This window comes from Dryas octopetala, chromosome 9 (genome assembly GCF_963921425.1).
Source record: "Dryas octopetala chromosome 9, drDryOcto1.1, whole genome shotgun sequence".
Taxonomy (NCBI): domain Eukaryota; kingdom Viridiplantae; phylum Streptophyta; class Magnoliopsida; order Rosales; family Rosaceae; genus Dryas; species Dryas octopetala.
In genome coordinates, this window is record NC_141374.1 from 6,203,472 (window position 1) to 6,214,436 (window position 10,965).

The window sequence follows — 10,965 nt, forward strand, 5'->3', positions numbered from 1 at the left end:
TCCACAGGTGACTACTGAACGAGCTCAATTTTACATAAATAAAAAAATTTCATTCGACGGATGTCTTCCGAACATATATAAATAATTCGGCAGATGCTTGTCGAACTTTGTAAGTTTATTCGGCGGGTAGTCACCGAATGATTTTTAAAAAAATTTATTTGTAATTTTCATTCGGTAGATAACCACCAAATCTTTTACTTTTGTTCGGTAAATATCTATCGAACATTTGAGAAAAGTTCGGCACTGGTTCGCCGAACGAAACGCGAATAGAAAATGAAAAACACAAAAAATTACTATCATACCTCATTTGAAGGTGAATAAGGGATGAGTGGAGGCTCTATTCATGAAAACTAATATGTATTTCTACAATATTATTCCCTATATGTAACAAAGAGAGAAAACTTAGGGTTTAATTGACGAAAGATGAAGAAATGAGGTTATGAGAGGAGGGGGTGTGCAATGAGAGTTTTAGGATTGTTGTGGTTGGGGTTTAGGAGTGTTGGGTTGGGTGTGTAAGGAAAGGATTTTTTTTTTGTTAAATAATGTGGGTTGTCCTTTAAGGTCTTTTTCCTTTGTGTCAATTAGGTAAATTCAAAAATTAAATTGTTGGGGGGTTGCAAATAGCAATTCTAAAAAAATAAAAAAATCAGTTTCATGTACTCAGTTTTTCAAGGATTTCTTCTTTGTACATGAACTAATTAAAAAAATCTATTGCATCTTCAATCTCTCCAAAACCCAAAGTTGTTGAGAAGTTGAGAACGCTACTATCTACATGCCTACTTGAAACAAGTAGAGAGCTCAGACAAAAAAGAAGCAAGTAGAGAGATCCATTAATTTCATCACTATTTTGTATAACATGTATGATATATATATAACTAAGAGTCTAAGACATAATAATTAATTTTATTACTCAAAAAACAAAGAAAAAGTGGACATCCTTTGCATACTGTGAACATCCTATGGTAGAAATTAAGCTAGCTATTGATGATGACTTACCCATGATGTGAAGCTGCAGTTCTTGCTGAGCTTCTGCCATGCCAAGCTGAGAACAAGTTCCACAGACACACGGAGTTAATGATTGAATTGGGGGGAAGAGTAGGAGAATATTGTTCATCGATCCATCTATTCTTTCATTTCATGGAATTATTGAGTGATGAGTCTGATGACTGATGAGTGTGTCCACTAACAAGTAACAACATTAACAATTAAAATAAATACCAGACAAATTTTATATATTATATATATATTTTCTTTTACAAAATAAATTTGTTCAAGACGATTAGATTTTTAGTCTTTGACTTTATATATAACAAATCAGAATGGCTTTACGAGGGAATAATTATGAGAAATGTGAGACATTGTTTTATAAGAGCTCTTAGATTAATTCAATGTCACATATTTTTATTTACGTAAAACATATACCAATTTGGCTTTTTAAAAAATCACTCACCTGAACTATACCCCGATTTGCAAGTCACCACTTAGATTAAAAATTGAATCAATCTCCGTCTAATTTCGTCAATATATCTGGTAAAAATAAGAATATATTGGTCTTTCTAAGTAAATTTTAAGGGATATTTTGGTCTTTTTGTTTTTGGGGTGGGAGTGGCTGGGTTGCTAGGCTCAGTTTTTTTTTGTTTATGTTTTTTCATTTTTTATTTATATATTTAATAATAAAAAATTAATCTGAAAAGATTAAAATATCTTTATTTTTAACAGAAATATTGACAGACTTGAATAGAGACGGTATATTACAATTTCTTTTTTAAATTTAAGTGATAAATTAATTCAATTTTTAATTTAGATAGTAATTTAAAAATCGGGATATAATTCAAATGAGTAATTTGTCAAAAAACCTACCAATTTTATCACCCAATAACTCACCCTTAAAAAAACATCACTCAAATCCATTTTATTCCTCATCCTATTTTTTACTCCAAATCACCATACGGTTCACCCTATAGTCTATACCCTCCATTTTATTACTACGGCAAGTGGGTTATACCCGCGCCACTGATGATGGTCCTTACTTTTTGGGTTGTGGCCTCTTCGGCTCTGGTATTGCTTTCGCCGGCCTAACACGGGGATAGGTAAGTTATTTTCTTTTAACCAACATGAAAAAAATAGAGATGACGCTAGAGAAATTTGGGTGTTTGAGGCTAATCAAAATGTGAAACCCAACTCGCGCATCAACCCCTTTCCAATGCTTAAGAGTTTCAATTATGCAAAATTTAGCCCCCTGCTGGTGGAGCTGCAAGGCAAATCAAGTATGACTTTGATGGTTTTGGTTACGATCATTTTCCAGAGCACAATAACAAGGGCTTCTTTTCATAACGTTTGAATATGAAGTCACCAAATCGGACTTCCTCGTCAGTTTATTTACATTTTTACATATGTAATTTATCAGTGATTTTCTCTCAATTGCAAGTGTCTGAATGATAAACTAACGGCCTCAATTCTTGCTTGTAAAGTATACAACAATAAAGTTGTTAATCGTGCATTAATGCCACTTGTTTTATGCAATGTAATCAATTAAAATATGCTTTTCCTTTCACTTATGTCTAGTGTTTGTGAAGTAGTGAAGGGTTATAGGCTAATGTTGTTATGTAATCAAGCCTAGTAACTAGAATTCTGAAGCTTGTTGATGGAATATATGACATATATTTTCTTTCTTTCTTTCTTTTATTTGCTAATCCTTGTGAGAAGTAAAAACTACCATTTTATGATAATTTTGTTTTTTTATTTTTGTTTTTGAAGTTTGTAATTGAATTTTAGCTATTGGATCAGTTAATTTACTTTGATATACCTGAATATCAATCTTTATGTTTGTTCATTAATTTGCTTTTAAGAAAAATGCTAAATTATGGTCTCTGTAGTTTGTGCCATTTTTCACTTTTGTTTGCATAGTTTCAAATTTTTTAATTGTGTATTTATAGTTGGTTAATATATAGTTCCACAAGTGCAATAAGGTCAAATTGATATTTATGTTGAGTCTACCCCAGTTTTGTGCGGGTTAATTGTAACACCCCGAACCTCGGGCCCATAAAAACACTAAAACATCAAATTTTTAAAATCTGGTTTCTCTTTTCCTTTGAGCCATGCACATAAATATAAATAAAGAAATTTTTTTGAAATAAAACATTTATATAAAACTTCTGTATAAAAACATTTAAACAACGAAGTAGGTCCCACTGCCTCGTCTTCTCCCCACTGTCTCCTCAGCCTGCTTAACCTGCAAAACATTAACTATACTGCACCATATCCATAGTACATCGGGTTATTCAAACAAATAATCCGATAAGCTCACTAGAACTCGTATGAGTGAAATAACTTAAACAATAATCCTCAATAATTCTTCAATTTCCATACTAAAAAATAATCCACAATAATAACCAATATTTACTCAATCACATAATAATTTCATCCACCAATGATCCAAACATCAAGATAACCATAATTCCTCGTATTCACATCAAATTCCACTGATAATAATAATAATCATTCTGGCCAATCAATTGCCTAATCGTCAACTATTAACCTCAACTTCAATCATTCACATCCTAATTAATAATCTCAATGCATAATCACCATCATTGTCTATCATCAGGATTCAAGCCTAGACTTTACCAAGTCCTAGCAAACAATGCAATACAAGAAATCAAGCAAACAGTTAAACTAACTAAGTTCACTCACGTCACTCTTGGAAATCCTCCAACATTAAAACTATTTTCAAAATCTCTTCTTTCAAATCCATTTTTAAATTCCCTCAAACCGTAAATCAAACTCTGAAAACAAATAATACTCTCGAGCTGTAAAAATATTAAAATTTTTGAAATAAAAACGCAATGCCTTACTGAAACTGTCATTTAAAATATTTACTAATGTAATATCATTTCTCAAAATACTCACAATTGAAAACTCACCCCACACTAGTACCCGGGGAACTGCTGGTCATATACTGAGGTAACTAAGCTCGCCACATCCCGTGCATAGGCACGAGCAGGCAGATAAGTTCGCCACTTCCCATGCAGAGTGATCTCGATGCACGGGCAGGCATGTATGTTCGCCACTTCCCGTGCAGAGCGAATCAATGCACGGGCAGGTCAGGATGCTCGCACAACCTCAATCATAGCATTCTCGAAACTAACTCATAATTTTCATTCTTTAATAATATATTAATGCTCCTTGTATTTCTTCTCAGATTCACCTCTACATATGCATCATCATCAACACTTGCTGAAAGAAAATTTATTCTTAAAACATTTATAAAACAAGGTCCATTCACTGTTTACTCTGAACTATACCGAATCCTTTCCGAAGTTGATTCCTACTCACGACCCCTCACTTGTTTGTCACTCAAATCATACCAACACTTCCTCAATAATTAATTCGATCGTTTTGTATAATAACTGCCTAATCATCATTTATTTACCTCGACAATAAACATTCCTTCTCTAATTCATCAATTATCGTCATAGCATTTTTATAATTCCCAATTAATTCCTTAGCCTCAAATCATCATCAAATCATCATCAATACATTCTCATGATTCAAATCCTACACTTAGCATTCTCTAACATATAACAACAAACACACAAAACACACAATTCACTAACGGTACTCAACAACATAACCAGATAAGCTTCACTCACTGTTTAACCGTGTGAAAAGACCGAAATGCCCTTGGACGGCAATACGCTCGGATAACAAATCCGGTAACATAACGGCATCGGGAATGAGATTTCCCGAGCCCGTGTACCTGTTAAGACTAGATAACCAACTTAAATCACAATTCAGGAACACAAACAGCCGCTAAGCGACTGAAACGGGCGGCCGCCACCACACACGGCAGCTGCCCAACTTAGAACAGCATACAAAAACACAGAAACTTACCCACAGGCTTCGGATGACTAGTCAAAGGCCAAAACCAATAATTATAGTGGTCGGCACTACCAAACACGGCGGAACCCGCGGTGGTCAACCTGCAAAATTTTCAAACTCAAAAACAACCTAAACGAATTACACAGGCACGAAGGAGACGTCGAGATGATCAACTTTTATACCTGGGTCGACGACCAATTATCGCCGGAAAAGCTCGAAACTGGCCGGAGAAGCCGCCGGCCTGAAATTCTTCGATCTGCCGCCGTGAGGGGTCGTCGGAGCTAGGGAAGGCCAAGGATGAACTCGCCGTGAAGAGGGGAGGAGGACCGAGGTGGTCAGACATTGCGTCGTGGCCGGAAAAGCGAGATCGCCGGCAAGGAGAGGCTCGGCTGTTCTGCGTCGTTCCTTCGTCATGGGTGATCGGCCGGAAAAACGGAGACCACTGGGAGAGAGAGAGAGAGGAGGGAGGCGAGCACTGTGGGGTGAGAGGCGAAAGAGACGCGGGAGAGAGAGAGAGAGAGAGAGAGAGAGAGAGAGAGAGAGAGAGAGAGAGAGAGAGAGAGAGAGAGAGAGAGAGAGAGAGAGTGAGTGAGTGAGTGAGTGATTTTGGGTTTTAAAACCACTTTTATGTAAATTACAAGTTTGCCCTTTATTTCAGATGCCCGTAACTTTCAAACCGTAACTCTAATCGATGCATGTTACGTGTCTACGAACTCGTGGACTCGAGATCTATCCAACGTGCCCAAAGTCAAAAAACGAAAGCCCACTAATTTTAAAAGTCAACTTTGAGTCAAGTCCAATTTAAAACAAAAATTAAATATTAAATCAAAACCTTTTTTATTTTCCGAATAAATTCTCAAAATCCTTAAAATAAATTCTTAAAATATTTAAAATAAATCTTTGAAAAATACGGGGTCTTACATTAATTAAAAATGTTATAATGGTAACCCAAAAAGATTGAAATAGCCATGCATGTGGACATTCTTTCAATTAATTTGACAGAAATCATGATTTGGCCTTAATTGCGATTTTTAATTAACTAGGTGGATACAATTGACAAAATTAAAATCACTTTCCTAAGTTGAAAATGACTTGAATTAGAGGAATCAAAATTATGTTGATACAATATATGGTTTCTAAACTGGTGCATCCCATACATGCTGCTTCTGCATGTTCACAAATTTGATGGGATTCATAGTTGCACAAATGTTGGAGAATTTAATTAATTAGCTGTAGACTGCTGTAGTAGACTTGCATTTTTTTAATCTGGAATCGGTTTGTGATTTATCCTATTCAACATAACAGGAACTGTATAGAGGATGAGGACATTGATGCTTAGGACGAATGAAGGTAGTTTTTTTGTATTTCCAAGATTGTTCCCAGCAGCTAGTGGTAGTGGAGCTTTAGCCTACGTTATCTCTCAGGCACATAATGGTAGTGGGGCTTTACTTTATCTCTCAGGCACATTGTAGTTCTCTGACTGGACTGTTGTAAACTTCAGCTTTTGAAAGATTTGAATGGAAATATGGAAGTATCTAGTTACAAATTTCAATATGTTTTGCAGTTTGGAACTATGCACCTGTTGATGAGGACATCATTATTAAACCATTCAAGGTTTATGAGCGGAAAAGATGGAAAAAGAAAAAAAAATGATCGAGTCCTTTCATTGTGGCTGGATTAAGTGCAGACCATTACTTCTCTGCATTTATGGCTTTGTTTCTAGCAATTTATTGGTTTATTTTCAGTTTTATTTTCTTCAATACTTGTGTCAGTTTCAGTTCAAATAAACTTTTAAGGCATAAGTTTCAGTTTCATAAAATTAATTAGGACACTTATGCAAGAGTTATCTTTAGGAATTTGGGGAGTTTTTCTTTGTAATTGGGATTTTAATGCTAGTCTATTTGGGACTATTTAATTGGGACTATTTGGGAGGTATTTTTAGATGTATCTTGCTGGAGAAAAATAATGATGATGATGAATAAAACATTTTATCAGCAATTTTCTGGTTTGTTAATTTTCTTGCGATGGGAACTTTTGGTGTGAAGCCAAGTTTTGGGTGTGAAACCTTGTGATCATCCAGCTACTTTATCTTTCTATAATCTGAGGTTAATCTTTCTTGTCTTTGAGCTTTCATTATACATCTCTCAAGTAAGTGTTCCTTGATATATTATTCCCTTTCCCTTCAAACTTTCTTTCTTTCTTTGTTTCTTCAATCTTACATCTATTGTTGAACTCACTACTATATTCTATTTAGTTCTCTGCATTAAATTAGAACAACCCTAAACTAGAGGATTTAACACATTCATTATTACCACTTGAACACAAGCTTTTATAAGGAACTTTCTGTGGGTTTAAAGTTGATTCGTTTCATACTAATCTTACTTTTGAATTTCCCTTATATGAGTGTGGGTGTTAGCTAATTTAAATTCAAAGCTTAAAATTAATTCTGGTTGATCTTGGCTTTAGTATCATATCCTGCATCACCTGTTTCTGTCAATCAAATGCTTTTTCCATTCTTTTTTTTCCTTGTTGAATTTCCCTGAGCTCTGGCCAAAAAGAAAAAGAATTTCCCTGAGCTCACAATGAGTAGTATTTGGAATGGATATTTTACATGAACCCAATGTGGGGGTTGATCGAATTGTTAGTGATCATTGAGCTATGGTGGTTATGAATGAATACAAGAGGGGAACCTTCTTGAGGACTTTGTTGGGTTGTACTTTGGTTGATCGTTTATACTTAATAGTGTTTTTTTCTCTTTGGGTCTGAGCTTTTATTATTTCTTGTGTTCTTAATTGGCTCAACTAGCTGTCTCTATTCAGACCAGAAAAAAAACTAGCTGTCTCTATAACTAGTTGGTGGTTGCTGTTTTCATTTGATTGTTACTTCCTTATTGGCTGCTTGGGTTTTTCTTTTCTTTGTTTCAGCTTTGCTATTTCTGGTGGCTGTTTATGCTGGGCTTTGCCCTTTGTAATTCTTTCTTTGGTTTAATAGATTGTTTATTTACGGAAAAGAAAAGAGACAATGGTACAAATAAAGCAGCACAACACTAGGATTAGCAGCAAATCAACAACATACATTAATAAAAGACTTGACAAACCTAAAATAACTAGATTAGCAAACACTTCAAGCCAAAAGAAAAGATTAACAAACACTAGGAAATCCACGAAACGTACTACTACTACTACCCATACTCAGCAACTGCATTAGACAATTGCTCTTTCATTTTCTATTAAGACTACAAACAGACCACAATACTTCAGCAAACCACAAGTTAATCACCATAAGTAATAATGCCATCCATGATCTTACTCACAACCTCTTTAGAATCCTTGAGCTTTTTGATGCTCTTCTTGAGCTTCTCACGCTTCGCTGCAACTGATGGAGATTCCTTCAACATCCTCTCAATCCCACCACCATAAGGCCCCATGAACTCATTCACAATCTCCATCTCTATGTCTTTGTTCACCAGGTTTGCAACACTCAGCTGCAAATGCAATGCCATGCAATCAACCAACCTCCTCAGAACAATCTTCCAATACGCAGTAATCCGCATTTTCAAGTCAAAAGCCTGAGATAGATCAACATGTCGGTACTGCTGAAGAACTCCAACTTGAACCGCCCCAATACCCTCTACTGTTATCGCAGAGAGATCACCATCATGCAAGACTGTCCTGATGAATTCACTCTGTCCACACATCAGCCTTTGCAATTCAGATACATATTCTGGATCACATGTATAATTAGTATGCTTCTCCATTTCCACAATCTCCTCCATCCACTTAATCGACCTTTCTTTCATCTTGGCAATTAGATTATGGCGAGCTCGTCTGGTACACATCTGAAGCTGATGATAGTCATCAACATGACGCATTAACACACAAAGAACCACTCCCTCAATGTAATTCCACACCCTCTCAACAAACCTGATAGGAATGCTTGAAATTCCCTTCACTTTTCCCTTCAAAATAACAAGAAAAGAATTCCGGGGAACAAAATTTGGAAGGCCAATGCCTTTTGCTTCCTCCAAAATCTTAATCTCCTCAATCAAGAAATTACTTTTGGGGTCACTTTCAGCACAACTGTGGAGTTCGTGTGCATACTGATTGAGCATCTCCGCCAGCCGAGCAGTGCAATGCATGTGTTTCGAATCTGGGTACTCATCAAACTCCCCTCTTATAAGAATTTTCCTAAGCGATTCTTTCGACAACCCAATGATCTGCATAAAAGTAGTCATGGCCTCAGAAACAGAAGACAGGCTCTTTGGCATTTTGTTGAGCTCCGAGAGATAATGACTCAGCTTGTCATTGATCTTCTTCACAATCTCCGGCAAGAGTCTAGAAATGCTAGTGGCTTGAATTTGCACCAACTTTTGGGCCAAAACTGAAATCCCAACCATAGATTTGTCAATCTTTGAAAGCCGAGGATCAGTTTCAAAGAGTCGGTCAGAAATAGCCCTTGCCTTCGCATAGCTTTCATCACCAATCCGATTCCTTACACAGACATAACCAAGACCAATGTTGACATCATCTGATGTAACCTTGTCTAGTAGCCCGTCAGGTGCCGTATCCACCTTGGTAACCACAGCCAGAGTCCTCTCACCAGTTTTATCCACCATCTGCGACATCTTGATCGATTCACAGGTGGTGAAATCAACATTCGCAGCCAACACATTGAGAATGATGCTCTCGTCTGGTTTTATATAGTCCATGATCATATCTTTGATTTGGAATTCAATATCCGCAGGCTGGCCACGAACAGGAACTCTAGTGATTCCAGGGAGATCCACCATGGTCAAATCCGGAACACCAATCTTTTTCACCAACAGAGTCAATGGGGCTTTAGAAATTGCCTTACCTTCCCCTGCAATCGCATTCGTGGCATTGATAATGTCCTCAGGAATGTGCTCCTCATCAGTACGTTCGACCTTGTCATTGTAGTGCAAGGAAAGCTCTGGTTCAGGTTCGGAGTGGTGTTGGAGCCTCATGATAAGGGGTACCCTGGTACAGATGCCTTGGCCACGTGGGAGGCTGATGCCGGCAAGTGATTCAAGGACGCTGGATTTTCCAGAGGACTGGTCGCCCACCACAACAATGGTGGGGAGCTGAATCCCTTCCTCCATTACCATGAGGGTTCGAAGCTTGTCAACTGCATCAAGCAGAGGACGGATTTTGTCATTGTAGGATGACACAATAGGTGCATGATGTTGTTCTTGTGTTACTGATGATGAGCCTTCATCTTCTACATTCATGGTGCTTGATTTGGTTTTGCAGTCACTCATAATTTCTTTTCAAACTTAGCTAGTCTGGAGAGAAGAGAAGAAGAAGAAAGCTAGTCTGCTACAATGCCTATCTCAGGGATGCCCTTGACTTTTGTCTTATGAATTGTTTCCTACTTACACAGTTACACTCTTTACACTTTTGTGTCATGAATTGGATTTTCCCATTCACACTCTTTTGGAACAATCGATTCCCACTCAAATTCTTTAGTCTTTTTTTTTTAAAAAAAATTTTTTGGCCACTAAATTCTTTAGTCTTTAGTCTTTCTTTAGTCTTTAGTCTTTAGTCTTTATTCGTACACTTTTGTTGGAAAATTGTACGATAAAGGGCTCCACTGATGGAGCTGGTCACGTATACCATTATAACCTATTGGTTGAATCATTTAATCTAGTCTAAGAGATGTGAAATAGTGGAAAAAAGCAAACCTCGAACGGCTATAAGGCCTTCCACTATGCAGCCGGAAAGTGTTACCCAAAACCCATTTTGGGTCACAAATGGGTCACACCTTAACACTATGGGCCGGAAAATGTGACCCAAAAAAGGGTGTAACCCAAAGTGTAACCCAAAAGAGGGTTTCAGTGTGACCCATTCTGTGCTGTGACCCAAAATCAACAACTCAGCCCACGTGAAGAGAGAGAAGCAAAACTGGGCAAAAAACGAGGTGGGCCCCGCGCCTGTTGGTGCTGACGCACGCCTGCTGCTGCTGACGCAAGTGTCGGCTGACGCCTGGCTTCCTCGGTTGCAGCTCCTGGCTTCCTCGGCTGATGACGCGTGGCGGGCTGGTTTGGTCACCAACGGTCCAGATGAG

General features: G+C 37.3%; 1 pseudogene; it reads right to left on the reverse strand.

Annotated features, from left to right (window-relative positions):
• Nucleotides 1-7,912: 7,912 nt before the first annotated feature.
• On the reverse strand, nucleotides 7,913-10,207 carry LOC147273447 (dynamin-related protein 4C pseudogene; annotated as a pseudogene).
• Nucleotides 10,208-10,965: the final 758 nt, after the last annotated feature.